The 20,060-nt window shown below is 36.1% G+C and overlaps 1 protein-coding gene across 1 annotated transcript in view; it reads right to left on the reverse strand.

Moving 5' to 3' along the window:
• Window positions 1-20,060, reverse strand: part of LAMA2 (laminin subunit alpha 2) — a 468,253-nt gene that overhangs the window by 406,281 nt on the left and 41,912 nt on the right. The gene's annotated exons all lie outside the window — the stretch shown is intronic.

The raw sequence follows: 20,060 nt of genomic DNA on the forward strand, positions 1-20,060 counted from the left end.
CCCATCCAATATCCTGCTATATTAATGTATTAACATAAATCTCTTAGTTCTCAATAAAGATATTTTTTAAAATAAAGAACAGTTAAAGTCAAATTCTCTCTCAGAGAAAGAATAAGAGTAGGAGTAAGATGGAACATACTCTATTAATCCTTATCCAAAGTATTTGTTTCTGCATTTTTTTGGTGTTATTCAGAAGGAATTATTTCTCTCAGACACTCCATATTCAACAACTGATGCACATGGAATTTTTTTTATAAATAAATTCACTGAGGAACATACCAATTGGTTAATCTGATACAACACGGAGATAGTTCTTTCGACTATAAACATAAAGCTCTGATCTCAATTTCTGGTAATCTTAAAGTATTCATGGCAAGGTTTATAAAATGATAAAAAAAAAATATATAAGTAACTAAATTGTGAGCTCCTAAAGGGCAGAGACTAGAGTTTTTATAACTTTAAAGATATTACAATCCTTATTACAACTCTTTTGAAATAGTGGGCATTCAATATTAATTACATTTAGTTGCATAAGCAGAGTCACTGCAACATATACCGTGTTATTTCTATTAGCTTAATACTTTTTTTCCTGTTATATCTTGATTCCCAGCCAACACTAGCATATTTTTTCACTTGCAGGAACTACGACATACATTGTTTGGGTGTTCGTCATATTATATGTGTATATGAGCCGAGAAAATTACTTAAACTCTTTTACCCTTTGTTTCACAATGTTTATTTTCCAATGTCAAAACCATGGAAGACATAATAAGATGATGAAAACAAAACATTGCATGTTCTTTGGGAAAAGAATCTACATAAATATTTTAAATTAACGTGTTTCCATTCAGATAAAAAATTGCACACAGCTATTTTTTAAGATAGAAAACAAAAAGAAAAATAACAAAGCATAATTAGGGATCAGAAGTACCCAATAATAAAAATAAAGACACACTGAGGTTACGGATAAAGAACTTTGTTCAGAAAGCCGATCAGCAAGCAAATATAGGAAGAGGCCAAATTCTCTTTGAGCTACAGTGTGGATTTATGACTTCGAAACTTCTGTGTTGGCTCTGGAATAATAGATGAAATCCATGAAACAAAGTTATACTAGAAACCCCACAGATTCTTTCTATAATTCAATATAACAGCCAGCACTAAGTGACATGGAAAAGCAGGCATTGCCTTAGAGAATATTAGAGGAGCCCCACTTCAAAACAATATCCCACTTTCATTTATTTTCTATGGATTCTTTCACATTTCATGCAAAATTGATTAAATTAGTTGGCATGTAGTATTTTGAATAAACTTTTAAAAATGTGGTAGACAGCATTGTTGAAAAACACAATGAATAGAAGCAGTCTTCAAAGGCATCAGGGAATGCTGTGAAAATTTTAACAGTGATGTTCTAAGTACAACAAAATTGTAATGACCCTCATAGAATAATTCTCTAATGTACCTATACCACTTGTATTAATTATGTGTTGCATTTTCAGGATAAAAACTCATCAAAAATCAGTAATTATAAAACCTTTTTTTCCAGATGAACAAAACCCTAATCTGTGCTGTGCAACAAGAGCAAATGCCTCATTATAAGAAATACAAAAATGCTATGACAGTGAGGCTTCGACAAACCTTAGATTGCAGCACACAATACCCCAATGTTTTTTTTTCCCCTGTCAGTGGGCATTTTTTATGAACTTCACGCCTTAAAAAAAATCCAAATAACTTTTGAAAATAATATCAAATATTTGACATTTTACTGTAACAAAGATAACCACTTTTTATTTCATATTCCATTCATATGTCACCTAGCAAAATATCATGTAATTACTTCACAGATGCAGCATTAATTTAGATGTTCCTTTTATCATGTGCAGAGTATTAAGAACTTGATCTCATATAGGATGGAACTGGTAGACAGAATCTTTCTGAAGAATCCTCCAGGCCCAAACAAGTAACATGTGACCAACATATGTAGTGATGCTTTTTACTATCACAGCTGAGATAAGATGATATTGGAATGGCACTGGGGTGAAAGAGGAGACCTCACAGACTAAAAGGAGAAACCTAGTAACTCTGGCTATTCTAGAAGCTGCCCTGTGCTGAATATCTCAGCTCACCTATAACCCATGTGGATAAGTCTGACATCTACAAACAATTTCTAACATGAATTGTTAGGCCTGGATTTTTTTTAATACATTCTGCAATGACTCTCAGGAATCCACTGTATCCCAGTTGCTTTGTGTTCAGAAGAATCACAGATCCAGGAAAATGCTACCAAAGAGTACTACATTTTGTGGATTTTATTGAGACTTCTGAGTGGCACTCGTATGCAGTTAAGAGAGCTAGGTCAAAGTATGGCTCCTTGAACACAGGCAGCAACCTCTTCGACCTCAGCTGCAGCAACTTCTTCCTAGAGACATCGCCAAAGGCAAGGGAAGCAAGGGCAAAAATGAACTGTTGGGACTTCATCAAGATCAAAAGCTTTTGCACAGCAAAAGAAACAGTCAACAAAACTAAAAGATAACTGACAGAATGGGAGAAGATATTTGCAAATGACATATCAGATAAAGGGCTAGTATCCAAAATCTATAAAGAACTTATCAAACTCAACACCCAAAGAACAAATGACCCAATCAAGAAATGGGCAGAAGACGTGAACAGACATTTTTCCAAAGAAGACACCCAAATGGCCAACGGACACATGAAAATGTGCTCAACATCACTCGGTATCAGGGAAATCCAAATCAAAACCTCAATGAGATACCAGCTCACACCAATCAGAACGGCTAAAATTAACAAGTCAGGAAACGACAGATGCTGGCGAAGATGCAGAGAAAGGGGAACCCTCCTACACTGTTGGTGGGAATGCAAGCTATGCAGCCACTCTGGAAAACAGTACGGAGTTTCCTCAAAAAGTTGAAAATAGAGCTACCCTACAACCCAGCAATTACACTTCTGGATATTTACCCCAAAGATACAAACGTAGTGATCCGAAGAGGTACGTGCACCCCAATGTTTATATCAGCAATGTCCACAATAGCTAAACTATGGGAAGAGCCAAGATGTCCATTGACAGATGAATGGATAAAGAAGATGTGGTGTATATATATATATATATATATATATATATATATATACACACACACACAATGGAATATTATGCAGCCATCAAAAAATTGAAATCTTGCCATTTGCAACGACATGGATGGAACTAGAGGGTATTATGCTAAGCGAAATAAGTCAATCAGAGAAAGACATGTATCATACGATCCCACTGATATGAGGAATTCCTAATCTCAGGAAACTGAGGGTTGCTGGAGTGGTGGGGGGTGGGAGGGATGGGGTGGCTGGGTGATGGACATTGGGGAGGGTATGTGCTATGGTGAGCACTGTGAATTGTGTAAGACTGATGAATCACAGACCTGTACCTCTGAAACAAATAATAAACTACATGTTAAAAAAAAAAAAAGAAGATAGTAGAAAGGCAAAAATGAAGGGGGGGGGAATCGGAGGGGGAGATGAACCATGAGAGACTATGGACTCTGAGAAACAAACTGAGGGTTTTAGAGGGGAGGGGGGTCAGGGGATGGGTTAGCCTGGTGATGGGTATTAAAGAGGGCACGTTCTGCGTGGAGCACTGGGTGTTATGCACAAACAATGAATCATGGAACACTACATCAAAAACTAATGATGTAATGTATGATGACTAACATAATAAAATAAAATTTAAAAAAAAGTATGGCTCCCTAATGATGTAACAAGGCCATAGAATCTCAGTTTCCTATAGGCCTGATCCTCATGAAAGCCATAAAAATATTAATAAAGGTCACTCTCTATGGAGGATGACACTTCACCCTTCTCATAGGACTTGACCTAAGTTACTCTCTTCCATTTTTTCTTTTGTAATCTCTCAAGAGAACAACATATGGTCATCTAATACCTGCCCACTGTTGCACTTTGCCTCCCTCCCGACATTGCTGTCTGTGAACTTCCTACAGCACACAGTTGTTCACCTAACAAAACTGCTTAATTTTGAGGAGGTTTTGCCATATTCTAGCATCTGCTCTTGCCAATGTTATGGATTTTAACATTTCTATATGCTGTGATGTCAATTCTAATATACTTTAAAAACTCATCTATATTCTTAGTTCTACTAGTTAGTCAAATTCTCTCATTTATCTATACAGGTATATTGGCTTTCAGGAAGCACTGAGAGCTACACATTTTCAGAACCAGAAGGGGTTCTAGGAATTAGATGTTTCCAGGCTTAGTATCCATTGGAATAATCTGGGAAGCTTTATAGATAGGTACACATGTCTCTGTGTTTGAGTTGATAAATGCAGTTCATGGGATTATCTGCTCTTTGACCTGAGAACTCAAAAGAGGGAATACAGAAATAAAACAGAAATGAATAAGAGCAAATATAAGAGGGTGAGATGCATTCAGCTTTTTTCTGGAAGGTGAATGAGAGTTGGCTGATGAGGGAGAGCAGAGGTCATGGCCTTAAGAACTCAGAGTTGATGTAGCCCTGGAGAAGACCAGCAGAACCTCATAGAGGCTGGTCTGAACAGAAGCAGGGGTAAAAAAGTGGAGCTTAACACAGCAAATTCATCAAACATCTGAGTACAACATAAGATTCACTCAAAAGACCCATTCATCAAATGTCTGAGTACAATATAAGATTCACTCAAAAGACCCACTACCATGAGTAACCAAGTTACCAGGAAAATTTTCTGGGCAATGTAAGGTATGGTGATTAACATAACAATAAAAAAATTTCTGGGCATTCACAGAGAAGTAGCTCATAATCTTAAAAATGCTCTGAAGAGATTATTCTACAGATTTTGATAATACTATTACTAGACCTTGTTTAAATCAAATTCCAACAATGAAAGCTTTTAAATGATGCTCTAAATTTAAAAAAAAATTAATCTAGAAATACCAGCAATTATTACTTGCTGGGTGAATTTTATGTCTCTTATAAATTTGCACAATCTTCACTAAACCTAGAGTAATGTGGTGAAATCCAGAAGGATGGCCCCCTTGCCTGCTTATACTTCCTTTCAGACAGATTCATTTACAGTAGTTTTGCATTCTAAAATGATTTGTAATTATCACTCAGTGGTCCTGTACAGCCTATTTATTCCACTCACCACCACCCCCCCAAGTGTATACTTCAATTGCTGAGTGTCAACTTAATGAGTTACAGGTAAACAAATGTGTGATTTCAACTCGGGGTAAGTGCTTCCTGCGTCATGAGAGAAACAGAAACACTGTGTCCTCAACTGAAACAGGCTTTTTTATACTAGCATTAAACTCACATGAAATTTATACATTTGAAAATGAATTACCACTCCAAATTTGTAAGAAACAATAATCTAATTAGGTGATTAATGGTAATCCTTTGAAGATAAAATGTTCAATTATATGTTGAAATTGTTTTTTAAAGGGGTTTTAATCAATGCCTAACATTTCATGGGAAATTATTTGAAGGGTTTCTCTTCCTCTTCCTCCAAAAAGGGAAATCTCAACTTTTAGCTCTGGAAAATAACAAGAGCTACTTTTCAGCTCTTACTAAATTTACATATAAATGTAAAGAAATTTCATTTTTTTTCATTAAAAACATAAGTTTTTCCTTTCTCCCTAGAACTGGACAAGTTGATTATAAAGTCGATTTGGAAGAATTAATAAGCAAGAAAGACAAGAAAACCTAAGATATGACAGTACTAAGTGGAGGGATATATTATTAAATGAAAAAAGCAACATGGAGAAAATTGCAGTTATATAGAATACTGCTAATTACTATGAAGGGATGACAAAAACAAATGGAAAGGGCGCCTGGGTGGCTCAGTCAGTGAAGCGTCTGCCTTCGGCTCAGGTCATGATCCCAGGGTCCTGGGATCAAGTCCCGCATCGGGCTCCCTGCTCTGTGGGGAGCCTGCTTCTCCCTCTCCTCCCCACTTGTGCTCTCTCTCTCTCTCACTATCTCTCTCTCTCTCAAATAAATAAAATCGAAAAAAAAATTAAAAAAAAACAAATGGAAATACATTCTATGTTCATGGATTAGAGGAACAAATATTGTTAAAATGTCCATACTACCCAAAGTAATCTATGGATTAAAACAATCCCTATTAAAGTATCAACAACATTTTTCACAGAACTAGAACAAATAATCCTAAAGTTTTCATGGAACCACAAAAGACCTGAGCCAAAGTAAGCTTGAGAAAGAACAAAACTGGAGGTATCATAATCCCAAATTTCAAGATACACTACAAAGCTGTAGTAATTAAAACAGTATGGTAACAGCACAAAAATAGACACATAGATCAATGGATTAGAATAGAGAGCCCAAAATAAACCCACAAATATATGGTCAATTAATCTAGGGCAAAGGAAGCAAGAATATACAATGGGGAAAAGAGTCTCTTCAATAAATGGTGCTGGGAAAACTGGACAGCTATATGCAAAAGAATGAAACTGAACCACTTTCTTGTACTACACACAGAATAAACTAAAAATGGATTAAAGACCTAAATCTGAGAACTGAAACCATAAAACTTCTAGAAGAAAACATAGGTAGTAATTTGTGACAACTGTAGAAACATTTTTCTAGATATGTCTCCCCAAGCAAGGAAAAGAAAAGCAAAATTAAAGAATTGTGATTTCACCAAAATAAAAAGCTTTTGGTCAGCAAGGAAACTATGAACAGAAAAGCAACCCACTGAATGGGAGAAGATATTCGTGAAAGACATATCCAATAAGGGGTTAATATCCAAAATATATAAAGAACTTCTACAATTCAACACTAATAATAATAATAATAATAATAATAATAAAGTACAATTAAAAATGGGCTGAAGACCCAAATAGACATTTTTCCAAAGACATACAGATGGCCAACAGACACTTGAAAAGATGTTCAGCATCACTTATAATCAGGGAAATGTAAGTCAAAACCACAAAGAAATATCTCCTCATACCTGTCAGAATGGCTAAAATCAAAATCATGGAAAATAATAAATGTTGGGGAGAATGTAGAGAAAAATGAACCCTTGTGCACTGGTGATGAAAATGCAAATTAGTATAGTCACTGTGGAAAACAGTATGTAGTTCCTAAAAAATTAAAAATAGAATTGCCATATAATCTTGTTATACCACTACTGGGTATTTACCCAAAGAAAATGAAAACACCAATTCAAAAAGATCATTTGAAAATGAAAACACTATGTTTATTGCAGCTTTGTTTACAATAGCTAAGATACAGAAGCAACTCAAGTATCCATTCATTGATGAATGGATAAAGAAGATCACACACACACACACACACACACACACACACACACACACACACAGAGAGAGAAATATTATTCAGCCATAAAAAGGAATGAGATCTTGTCATTTCCAACAACATGGATGGAACTAGGGAGTATAATGCTAAACAAAATCAGTCAGTCAAAGAAAAAGAAATGCCGTATCATTTCACTTGTATGTGGAAGTTAAGAAACAAAACAAATAGACAAAGAAAATGAGACAAACAAAAGAAACAGACTCAAATACAGAGAACAAACTGGTATTTGCTAGAGGGGAGATAAGAGGGGGATGAGTAAAACAGAAAGGTGATCAAGAGTACACTTATCTTGATGAGCACTGAATAATGTGAAGACTTGCTGAATCACTATACTGTACACCTGGAACTAACCTAACTCGATGTTAATTGTACTTCAATTTAAAAAAGAAGACAGAAATTATAAGGAAATAAAAACTAACGAGGTTATAGATTAAGAGAGCCTCCAGAGATGTATCGAATGCAGTATGTGACTTCAGGTGCACCCTGATTCAACCAAACAGCTGTTAAAACAAACTTGAAGGTAACTGTGATGAATCTGAATACTGACTGGATATTTATTAGTATCAAAGTAGTAATAATATTGTTAATTTTTAGATGTGACAATGGTTTTATTTACAGGAGAGCTGTATCCTTCAGAAACACATGTTAAAATATTTATAGAGAGAGTGATATGTATGAAATTTGTTTCTAAATAATCTGGAGGGCAGGATAGGGTATAGATAAATGTAGAATTGCCACAAGAAAGGCCATGAGTTAATTCTTACAGTGGGTGTCGGGTACACCTGGGTCTATGATATTCTTCCTTCTATAATGTTTTGGGGGTATGTTGGGAAATTTTTATAATCAGAATTTAAAATGTTACTGTTGCATCTTATTTTAATAAACAAATGATTATCTTTTACACAGTGGTTTTACCACTACTGGTAATTTAGTGCTTGTTCTCATTGAGCAAATGTTTAATGCGCTTTCTTTATTATCTTGATAAATGTGAACTCTGCTTCATACTGTGACTACACTGCATCCTAAGCTCAATAAATATGCCTTAACAATTCTTTCAAATTAATTATCAACTCTAAAGGGCATTGGTGGCAGAAGGTATCAAAATTTTAGTTCAGTCTTAAGAAAACTAGTAACACGAGTGAATGGAATCCAAATTGGAATGAATAAGGTCCTCCCCCAGCTTATTAATGCCTTTAGTACTTCATGCTTTGTTAAGTTGCTATCATTTTTAACAATGTTAGCTACAGGTAAAACTCAGACAAGCATTTTCTTTCTCTTTAGCACTGCCCTTGACATCTCTTCTCTCCTCACATATTTTTCTCTTATCTGAAACAACCTATGGTTTCAAAGATTGACCTGCCTCCTGTGAACAAGCCATTGGCACAGCATGGCTTTCACACCAGCCGCTGGCAAAAGAGCAGGTAGGCTGAGTCCCCCATCGAAACGGACAGTTCTTTCAATGAAGCCATCACAGAGCACAATATTGGTGTGAATCACAATCAGAAATGTGACAGTTTAAAGTTTGCCTTCTAAAAATTATTCACCCTTGAGAAATACCCAGCATCGCCTTTGTCTTTGTGCTTCTATAGTTACCGGGGCAAGAAGAATCTATGCATTCTCCAATTTATGACATTGCAGACATGAATGAATCACTCTGGTTCAAAGCATTTGGGGAATAATAGCAAAGATTTGTAGTGATGAGAAGAGTTAGAAACATAATGTTAACAGTGTAGAATAACAAATCAAAGAATAAAACTTTCTGATTTTTGTTCATGAATTCTTTCAGCAGATCAAAGTCACTTAACACTTATTCAATTTTAGCTATTACAAATGAAATAGAACTATTTTTATGTTTATATACTGTCCCACTTTCTTGTTTTTCTCTAGAGACTTTCTTAAGAGTAGTCTGTACCCTCTGTTGTTTATAACTTTACTACCCATTCTCTATTTAACCCCTGGCAGCCCACCTACTTTAATCACTTTCAGAAGAGTTACCAGAAACCTGGTTGAAAAATTCCTTTTTTTCCCCCTCATCTTTATCTTTTTTGAAATCTCTACTGCTTTTGACTGCTATTCTCTCCTTTTTGGGAACTCTCTTTATCTTTGGGGGGAAAAAGGTATTGACACTATTTATAATTTAGGGATTAAAGGAAACAAACAAACATGTGTTCCTAATACAGCTTTTCACCTAAATGGAAAGTAAATAGGAGAGGAGGGAGTAAAGACAGTTTGTTCAGAAGACAGCATGTCCTGAATTTCTCTCCAAACCCTGTATATGTACACCTGCTGTGGTTCTTTTTAATTCAAGTTTCTTTAACAAAGGGATGCCCCGATGTTCTACTTCCTAAAAATCTTTTCCTTGGGGAAAATTATATTTTATTTAAAGCCCAGCATTTGCCAGACACTTCAGCATGCAGAAGTTTGTTTCTGTGACCAAGAACCCTACAAGATAGGTAGGGACTGATTAGAAGATTAAAATGAGAAGGTGTATAAATGCCTGAGTGGCTCAGTCAGTTAAGCATCTGCCTTTAGCTCAGGTCATGATCCTGGAGTCCCAGGATGGAGTCCCATGTTGGGGCGGGGGGGGGGGGTGTCCCTGCTCAGCGGGGAGTCTGCTTCTCCCTCTCCCTCTGCCCTGCCCCGCTTGTGTTTTCTCTCTCTCGCTCACTCTCTCTCTCAAATAAAGTCTTAAAAAATGAGAGGGTGTAGGTATGGTAGAAAGAATAATGACCCCTCAAAAATGTCCATATCTTAATTCTTAATATGGAAAGAAAATACTGCAAATATGATGTAGTTAAAGACCCTGAGATGGCAATATAACCTGGATAATCTGAGTGGGCCAAATGTAATTACAAGGGTCCTTAAAAATAGAAAAAGAAAGCAAAAGAGATCAGAGTAATCGAATGTGAGAAGGACTCAACACATTTTTGGCTCTGATGAGGGAGGAAAGGACCATGAGTCAAAGAATGTAGGTGGCCCGTAGAAGCTGGAAAAATCAAGGAAATGGGTTCTTCTCTGGAGCCTCCAGAAATCAATGCAACCCTGCCCACACTTAGGTTTTAACCCAACAAGGGTTATCTCAGACTTCTAACCTATTAAACTATAAGATAATAAATTTGTGTTGTTTTAAGACACTAAATCTGTGGTAATCTGTTATGGCAGGATTGGAAAACCAATACACTAAGGAACTTCCACTTCACATGAAAGCAAGTTGATAAATCCAGTTTGCCTAATTTTGCTTTCTGCATAATACTTTCTATGTCTAAGAATATTTCAACTAACTCATTTAATACAGATATTTCCCACAGCTCAACTTCTAGTCTAGCCACATTCTCAAGTCCCATTTCAAAATATCTCAAAATAACTCAATATTTCTTTTAACAATTTAATCTTGCTTTGTAAAGAAGCAATCTTGCCTTTGTTTTAAAACTAAATTATAAGTTGGGGCGCCTGGGTGGCTCAGTCCTTAAGCATCTGCCTTCGGCTCAGGTCATGATCCCAGGGTCCTGGGATCGAGCCCCGCATCGGGCTCCCTGCTCAGCGGGAGGCTTGCTTCTCCCTCTCCCACTCCCCCTGCTTGTGTTCCCCCTCTCGCTGTCTCTCTCTCTCTCTCTCTCTCTGTCAAATAAATAAATAAAATCTTTAAAAAAAATAAAACTAAGTTATAAGTTGCTAATAGTAGAAACTACAGAACAGCTTTAAATGTCTTTTAATGTTTTACATGTAATAGATTCTTAATTATTTCTTTTAATTCAATTGAACAGGTGATCAGAAATAGAATGCCACCTCTGAAATGATTCCAGGGGCCTCTGAGGTGATTTCTACAAGTACCTACAGGGTGAACCTGCCTAACCATTATATGGTGCTAACCATGGTGTGTATAGATGACACACCCCCTCATCACTGACAGAGAGGTGTGACAAGATAATATTGACAAGAAAACAATCTTAAATATGTCTGAATCACATATTCTCCTTCTGAAATGAGAATCTGCAAAAGAGAGCATTCTGCTAAAGTTTGTCAAGCTGGCCTTTACCCCAAATTTTAAGAGGTGACCCCACTTGCCAGTGAAGTGTGAAGAGTGTAAATGAAATGAAAAATGAGAAAGCTGCAGAGCCTGATGTCATTCTGGCTGCAATTTAAAACTAAGGGTAGGAGATGACACTCATATAACTATGTAGACATTTTCTAAAGCCTGAGTGCCAAAAAGTTATGATAAATATGTCTGAAAGGCTACCATTTTAAGAGGATATATGATACAATTCTTATAACAACCATATTGCAAATTCTTCATTTTTTCTATTCTGCCTAGATTTATCCTGATTCTTTCTGAGTTAGAAATGCACCCAAATCATGATATAACTTTGCTGATGTCAAGTCAAAAATGATTTATGAAGTGCTGAGATCTGGATTTCTGAAGCTCCAAAAGGATCCACAGCACAAACAGTGCACAGAGAATTTTACTGTCTTCTCTACGCTGAATAAAAACATTTATTCACAAATAAATGTTTTGCCCTGTAGTCAAGTTTGACTGCTTATGGACTTTCCAAAGCTCTCCATGTAGGACAATTGGTTGCACCAAAATAAAAAGCTCTTTTAAAAAGAAAACAAAACCCTTACCACCAGAGAAAATCAAGACTAATCAAATTAGGACTCATAGTACAAGAGGGAAAAAAAAATGCTTAAAAAGTGACATAGGATGATTTTTTAACATTGAAATCCTTCCAGCTAAGCAGGTTATGAACATCACAAAAAGTATGGTCATAGTTGTCCAGAAAAGAGAGCAAATAATTTCAGATACTCTGTAGAACTACTGTCCTGCTGTGAGCAGCCTACTAGCTCTTAAGATGATTAATTTATAGAAGATCTTTCACGAGAAAAAACCCACACGTGTTTTCATTTAAAGTATAACAAAGTGTTGTCATTCTATTCTGATTGTGAAATCGCTACCCAATAGAATATTTAATCACAATATCTAGAAACAAGTCATAAAGAGCAATACATCTGTGGGAAACAGACATGGTATTTCACCAATGTGGACTCAAGCTCTATCTCGTGTGTGATACCCAAGGCATACAACATAACCCATAGGGCTTCTTGAGCAGTTTGATTGACTATCATTACAAAGCATCAACTGGTAAAGCTGCAAGGTCATCAGTAGTAAAATCTGACATTATAAATTTAATCCATCTACACAGCAGAGAATGATGACAGCAGAACATCCATACAATTCCACCATAAGTATATATGGAGGAATAACTGTAAAAAAGAGACACTATACAATCAGAGAAAGACATGTATCATATGACCTCACTGATATGAGAAATTCTTAATCTCAGGAAACAAACTGAATGTTGCTGGAGTGGTGGGGGGTGGGAAGGTTCGGGTGGCTGGGTGATAGACATTAGGTAGGGTATGTGCTATGGTGAGCGCTGTGAATTGTGCAAGACTGTTGAATCACAGATCTGTACTTCTGAAACAAATAATGCAACATATGTTAAGAAAAAAGAAAAAGAAGAAGATAGTAGGAGGGGAAGAATGAAGGGGAGTAAGTCAGAGGGGAAGACGAACCATGAGAGACAATGGACTCTGAAAAACAAACTGAGGGTTCTAGAGGGGAGGAGGGTAGGGGGATGGGTTAGCCTGGTGATGGGTATTAAAGAGGGCACATTCTGCATGGAGCACTGGGTGTTATGCACAAACAATGAATCATGGAACACTACATCAAAAACTAATGATGTAATGTATGGTGATTAACATAACAATAAAAAAATTTAAAAAAATAAAATTAAATTAAAAAAAAGAGACACTATAAACAACAGTTTAGTGAAGTGTTTCATTATGAAGCCAAGATTCTGTTAAGCCTAAACCTGCTGTGGATTGTCCCAAAGTAACTGCAGCTGTTAGCAAAGCATTACAAGAGGTATGAAGAATGAGGCTTTCTTCCTTATTGCAGTGAGTAGAAGAATGGTCTTGCAATTAGGGCGGCCATAAACGGTAGTAAATACAGGCACTTTTTGGAAGCAGACTTTACACACACATTTTGTGTGGAGGAGACCCTTATTCCATTGTTTGCCCTGTCAGCACAATACACTATCAAGTATCATCACAGATTGAAGTGAAGAATAGTCCTATGACTACTAAAATTCTTGAATCTAATTTTTTGTGTGTCTAGGTCACTTTAAAATTATAAAACAGACCAAAAAGAAGGTCATAATTTAAATTGTAGATATTCTTGACATGAACAACAGTTTAGACATGCATCATATGCTTAAGGTATACAACATACTGGAAAAACTTCAGATCGATTTTTGCAGACTAAACATAAATGCAATTATTTAAATATGAACTGAATACATTTAAATGTCTACATTCTCAGTAATCTCTTTAGAAAGGTTTGAGAGAGAATACTCAAATGGGGATGGAGTGGGTTCCTTGATTAAGAAGGATGGGAAGGACAGTTATACTCATAGTCAAATTTGCTTTGGCTAGCATTACTCTCACCTTTTTCCCCAAGATTCCTATTATAAATTCTACAATTCTGTACTTCCATACATATTTTAAAGGCCCACAAAGTGTTACATTAATTAGTGCATTGATTCATGTATTCTACATATCTTATTGAGCAATACACTCTTTATTGTGCCAGACTTTAAACTAAGTGTTGAAATATAGAGGTGACGGTAACAACGTCGCTCTTTCATGGGGATTATATTCTGAGAAACAGGCAATACACCAGTGATATGCTGAAGCCAGCCCGCACTGGCTTTCAAAAACCAATTGTTGACGAGGATGTAGAGAAAAGGGAACACTTGTACACTACTGGTGGGAATGTAAGTTGGTTCAGCTACAATGAAAAATAGTATGGATGTTCCTCAGAAAATAAAATAGATCTACCACAGGACCCAGCAATTCCACTTCTGGGAATACACCCAAAGGAACTGAAAATAGGATACCCAAGAGATATCTGCACTCCCATGTTTACTGTAGCCTTATTCACAATAACCAAGATATGGAAACAACCTAAGTGCCCACCAATGGATGAATGTATATGTACACACATACACACAATTTTATGTTATTCAACCATGAGAAATAAGGATGTCCTGTCATTTGCAACAACATGGATGAACCTTGAGCAGATTATGATGAAATAAGTCATACAAAGATAACACAAATTATGATATCATAATTTATATCTTTATATCTTTCATAAATTATGAAAGATAACACAAATTATGATATGTGGGGTGGATAGGACAGATGTGTTGAGGACAAACCTGCAATGAGTAGTAAATAAACCCTAGAGGTCTAATGAACAGTATGGTAAATTCAGACAATAATATTGCATTATAATTATCAAACTTGCTAAGAGACTAGAATTGAATTTTTCCAGCCACTAAAAAGAGATGATAATTATGTAAGGTGATAAAGGTGTTAATTATCACTAAAGTGGCAATCATATTACAATATATAAATGTGTCAAATTAACATGTTGTATATCTTAAATTTTCACAATGTTATCTGTCAAATATATTTCAATTTAAAAAAGCCAATTGTGTGGATTTCTTCCCAATTCCTTGTTCAATATGATATCATATTGGTAGCTTGAAATCAGTCCTGATGGGTTGTTGTTTTTTTTTTACCATGGAAATTAGCTAACACTACAAATTATGGCTTTTTATCTTCATCTTCTGGAGAGCCAGTTGTTAAACAAAAGCCAGGACCCCACTGTACCAAACAAGGTAAGTGAATAAATAATACAATTTTAGGTAGAGGTTTCTACAATACATGGTGATCAGGGAAGGGTTTTCTGAGAGGATGACCTTGCAGAGACCTCGGTGACATGAGAAACAAAGCTATGTCAAGATCTTGGGAAAGGGCATTTAAGGCAGAAGAAATAGCAAGTATAGGGAGCCTGGTGCAAGGATGAATTTTGTTCATCTCAAGAAGGAAATGTGGCTAGAATAAAATAGGAGCAACAGATTGTAATTAACTACGATGCTGGAGAAGTACAAAAGGGCCAGGTCACACAAGCTCTGCAGGGTGTGACACAGAGTATGGGGGACATCAGTCTATGTAAGTTGGGAAGCCACTGAAGGATTTTGAGCAGAAGGATATAAAAATACAGTGTATATTTTTAAAAGATTATTGTGGCTTCTGTTTGGTAGTTAGGCTATGAAGAGGAGATGTGAAAGCAAAGAGACTATTCAGGGGGCTATGCTAATCTTGGTAAGAGATGATGGTGGTTTAGACTAGTGTGGGAGAGGTGCAGATAATAAATGGTGCGATTCAAGATATATTTTGTAGGTCAGGTTTGCAGAACTTGAATAAGGGGTATGAAGGGAAAATAATCAAAGATAATTCCCAGAGCTTTTGTTTATTTTTATTTATTTATTTCAATAACTGGATCAAGTGTGGTGCTTTCCTGAGAAAGTGCATGTTTGGGGGTAGGAAATCATCAGGACAGCTGTTCTAAGCTATACAACATGGGATGCTTCATTAGATGTTCAAATGGAGTTGCTGGTTGAGAGACAGACTCAGTATAGTGATAGATGGGCCCTGGCCACTTGGGAAAGTTTCATAACCTTTCCATACCTCATTTTTTTTTCCCACCTGGACAATGGAAATAATAATACACCCTATCACAAAGTTGTGAGGATTACAAAACAGTATCTGCGAAGTGCTAGAGTGATGTCCAGCCTGTGCTAAGCAATCATTAAATATGTTATTATAATCAGTAGAAATACTTTCATCTATTTCCTAGCTGATACATAAGATCTAAGTTGTTAGTTTTTATATAATCTTGAAAGGGAAAGAACATTGCATATCTATTTTGAAACTTTTAACTGAAAGAGAGACAAAAAAATTAGATTAGAAAACAAATATCTTCTAATTGAGGGTAAAGTCCTCACTCCCATCTATACTTATAAATCACCAGCCAACAGTGTATTCGATTTTGGATTTATTGGTTTGGTTTGGGTTTATTATTGTAATGAATAGAGAATGAAGAAAAGGGATAGTAAATAATGCAATAGTAGAATACATCTTTTTTAATTATTGATTTATACCTTGTTTTGAAAGGTCACATTACTTGCTCCTATGAAATATGCAAGTACTATAAAGTTGATGGTATTTCCTGAGATCCTTCTAGGTGTTCTGTCTCACTTAAATTACCTTTGCATTTTAGGGAGTCCACAACCCACCATCCCAAGGAGGTCTGGAAGCAGGAACATGATCTATGAGATCAGATGTTTGAGATTTAATTTTTAAATGACTAAATTTCAAAGACTATATAATTACATGAGGAAGATGTTCATAATATAATATCCAGTTAACAAAACACAGTTGAAAAGGACACACAACTTTATCTACAGTATGTTACCAATTTAAAATGCATGTGTAGTAACCAGAATGTATAAAGAACTTATAAAACTCAATACTCCCAAAAAAACACAAATAATCCAATTACAAAATGGGCAGAAGACATGAATAGACATTTTTCCAGAAACATACAGATGGCCAACAAACACATGAAAAGATATTCAACGTCACTCATCATCAGGGAAATACAAATCAAAACTACAATGAGATATCACCTCACACCTATCAGAATGGCTAAAATCAACAGCACAAGAAACATTAAGTGTTGGCGAGGATATGGAGGAAGGGGAACGCTCTTGTGCTGTTGGTGGGAATGCAAGCTGGTACAGCCACTCTGAAAAACAGCACAGAGGTTCCTCAAAAAGTTAAAAATAGGGGCGACTGATCAAAAAAAAAAATGAAATCTTGCCATTGCCGTTTGCAATGACATGGATGGAACCGGAGGGTATTATGCTAAGCGAAATAAGTCAATCAGAGAAAGAAATATATCATATGATCTCACTGATATGAGGAATTCTTAATCTCAGGAAACAAACTGAGGGTTGCTGGAGTGGTGGGGGGTGGGAGGGATGGGGTGGCTGGGTGATAGACATGGGGGAGGGTATGTGCTATGGTGAGCGCTGTGAATTGCATAAGAATGTTGAATCACAGACCTGTACTTCTGAAACAAATAATACATTATATGTTAAAAAAAAAAAGATAGTAACAAGGGAAAAATGAAGGGGAGGAAATCAGAGGGTGAGATGAACCATGAGAGACTATGGACTCTGAGAAACAAACTGAGGGTTCTAGAGGGAAGGGGGATGGGAGATGGGTTAGCCTGGTGATGGGTATTAAAGAGGGCACGTACTGAATGGAGCACTGGGTGTTATACACAAACAATGAATCATGGAACACTGCATCAAAAACTAATGATGTAATGTATGGTGATTAACATAATAAAATAAAATTTAAAAAAATAGGGGCGCCTAGGTGGCTCAGTCAGTTAAGCGTCTGCCTTCGGCTCAGGTCATGATCCCAGGGTCCTGGAATAGAGCCCCGCATTGGGCTCCCTGCTCTGCGGGGAGCCTGCTTCTCCCTCTCCCACTCCCCCTGCTTGTGTTCCTGCTCTTGCTATCTCTCTGTCAAATAAATAAATAAAATCTTTTAAAAAAAGTTAAAAATAGAACTACCCTACAACCCAACAATTGTACTACTAGGTATTTAACAAAAGAATAAAAAAATACTAATTCAAAGAGATACATGCACCCCAATGCTTATAGCAGCATTATCAACAATTGCCAAACTATAGAAAGAGCCCAAATGCCCATAAACTGATGAGTGAATAAAGGAGATGTGGCATGTATATAAACTAGAACATTACTCAGCCACAAAAAGAATCAAATCTTGCCATTTGCAACAACATAGTTGGAGCTAGAGAGGATAATGCTAAGTGAAATAAGTCAGTCAGAGGACAAATACCATATGATTTCACTCATATGTGGAACTTAAGAAACAAAACAAATGAGCAAAGAGGAAAAAAAAAAGAGAGAGGTAAACCAAGAAACGGACTCTTAACTACAGAGAACAAACTGATGGTTGCCAGAATGGAGGTGAGGGGGGGGCATGGGTGAAATAGGCGATGGGGATTAAGGAAGGCACTTGTGATGAGCACCGGGTGTTATATGGAAGTGCTGAATCACTGTACTGTACATCTGAAACTAATATTACATTGTATGTTTAGCTAGAATATAAATAAAAACTTTAAAAAAATGCATGTCTATTTGTATGTGTGCTTAGGTGTTGGTGTGTGTGTGGGGGGCAGAAATGAAAGGAAATAAACCCAAATATTAATGCTATTAACAAACTTTTATAAGACAATAAAGCATAATCTCTAGCAAAAAGTTAGTTCATGAGAAAAGAATCGATAAATATAGCTATACTTGCTGTGAAATCTAGGTAAAAATCCCAAGATGTTTATGAAAAAAAAATTAATAGGAAAGTTCAATGGAAAAACCAAATGTTTCAAGAATTAAATTAAAAAATACTCATTTTAAACCATACTGGAAATAGTAAAATGTGATGATATTAAGAGATAAACAAAAAGATGTTCAATGAATTGTACTTTTATTTATTTTTAAATTTTTAAAAAAGATTTTATTTATTTTTAATTTTTTATTATTATGTTAATCACCATACATTACATTATTAGTTTTTGATGTAGTGTTCCATGATTCATTGTTTGCGTATAACACCCAGTGCTCCATGCAGAATGTGCCCTCTTTAATACCCATCACCAGGCTAACCCATCCCCTAACCCCCCTAGATTTTATTTATTTTTGACAGAGAGAGTGTACAAGTAGGGGAAAAAGCAGGCAGAGGGAGAGGGAGAAGCAGGCTCCCCGCCCAGCAGGGAGCCCAATGCGGGGCTCGATCCCAGGACCCTGGGATCATGACCCCAGCCGAAGGCAGACGCTTAACCATCTGAGCCACCCAGGTGCCCCGAATTTTACTTTTATAGCAGAATGTCATTCACAAATTATTTTGGAACTGGATTTTTTAATGAAAATCAAGGGAATTAAAGTTAGCCAATATAGTCAGTATTCTGACAGGTAGTAAAGATTATTCTCAGGAAACTGACAATATAGCTAAATTTAGGACTTCACGTAAGAGTCTTATTTTTACAATTTACAATATCATCTGCTGTAACTGCATTCTTAAAAAAGAATCCCCACATTATTTAATCGACAGATACAAGTGTTTTTTTAGTTTTGGTGGTCGAATTTAGTGATTCATTAGTTGCATATAACAGCCAGTGCTCATTACATCAAGTGCCCTCCTTAATGCCCGTCACCCAATTAACCCTTCCTCCCACCCACCTCCCCTCCAGCAACCCTCAGTTTGCTTCCTAGAGTTCAGTGTCTCTTATGGCAAGAGAAACAATAGCAAAAATGAACTATTGGGACTTAATCAAGATAAAAAGCTTTTGCACAGCAAAGGAAACAGTCAACAAAACCAAAAGGTAAACTATGGCATGAGAGAAGATATTTGCAAACGTCTTATCAGATAAAGGGCTAGTATCCAAAATCTAATAAAAACGTCTCAAACTCAACACCCGTTACAAGTGTTTTTTGTTGAAACTGAGGCTTTTACAAAGTAGGCTCCTACTGGAAAAGTAACACATTGCATCCTAATTTTATTGGATGTTTATAAAATTTAGATTACTGAAAAGTTAAGTCTAGGAGGTTGGATTAGCCATTTATGCTATTCCTGAGTGAGGAATAATTTACATAATGCCATTAGAGAGGAAGGAAATAATGTAATTAAGAAAGTAATATCATAG

Source organism: Eumetopias jubatus, unplaced genomic scaffold, assembly GCF_037043125.1.
Source record: "Eumetopias jubatus isolate StellerSeaLion01/CBP00866 unplaced genomic scaffold, mEumJub1_p1.0 scaffold_6, whole genome shotgun sequence".
In the NCBI taxonomy this organism is placed as follows: domain Eukaryota; kingdom Metazoa; phylum Chordata; class Mammalia; order Carnivora; family Otariidae; genus Eumetopias; species Eumetopias jubatus.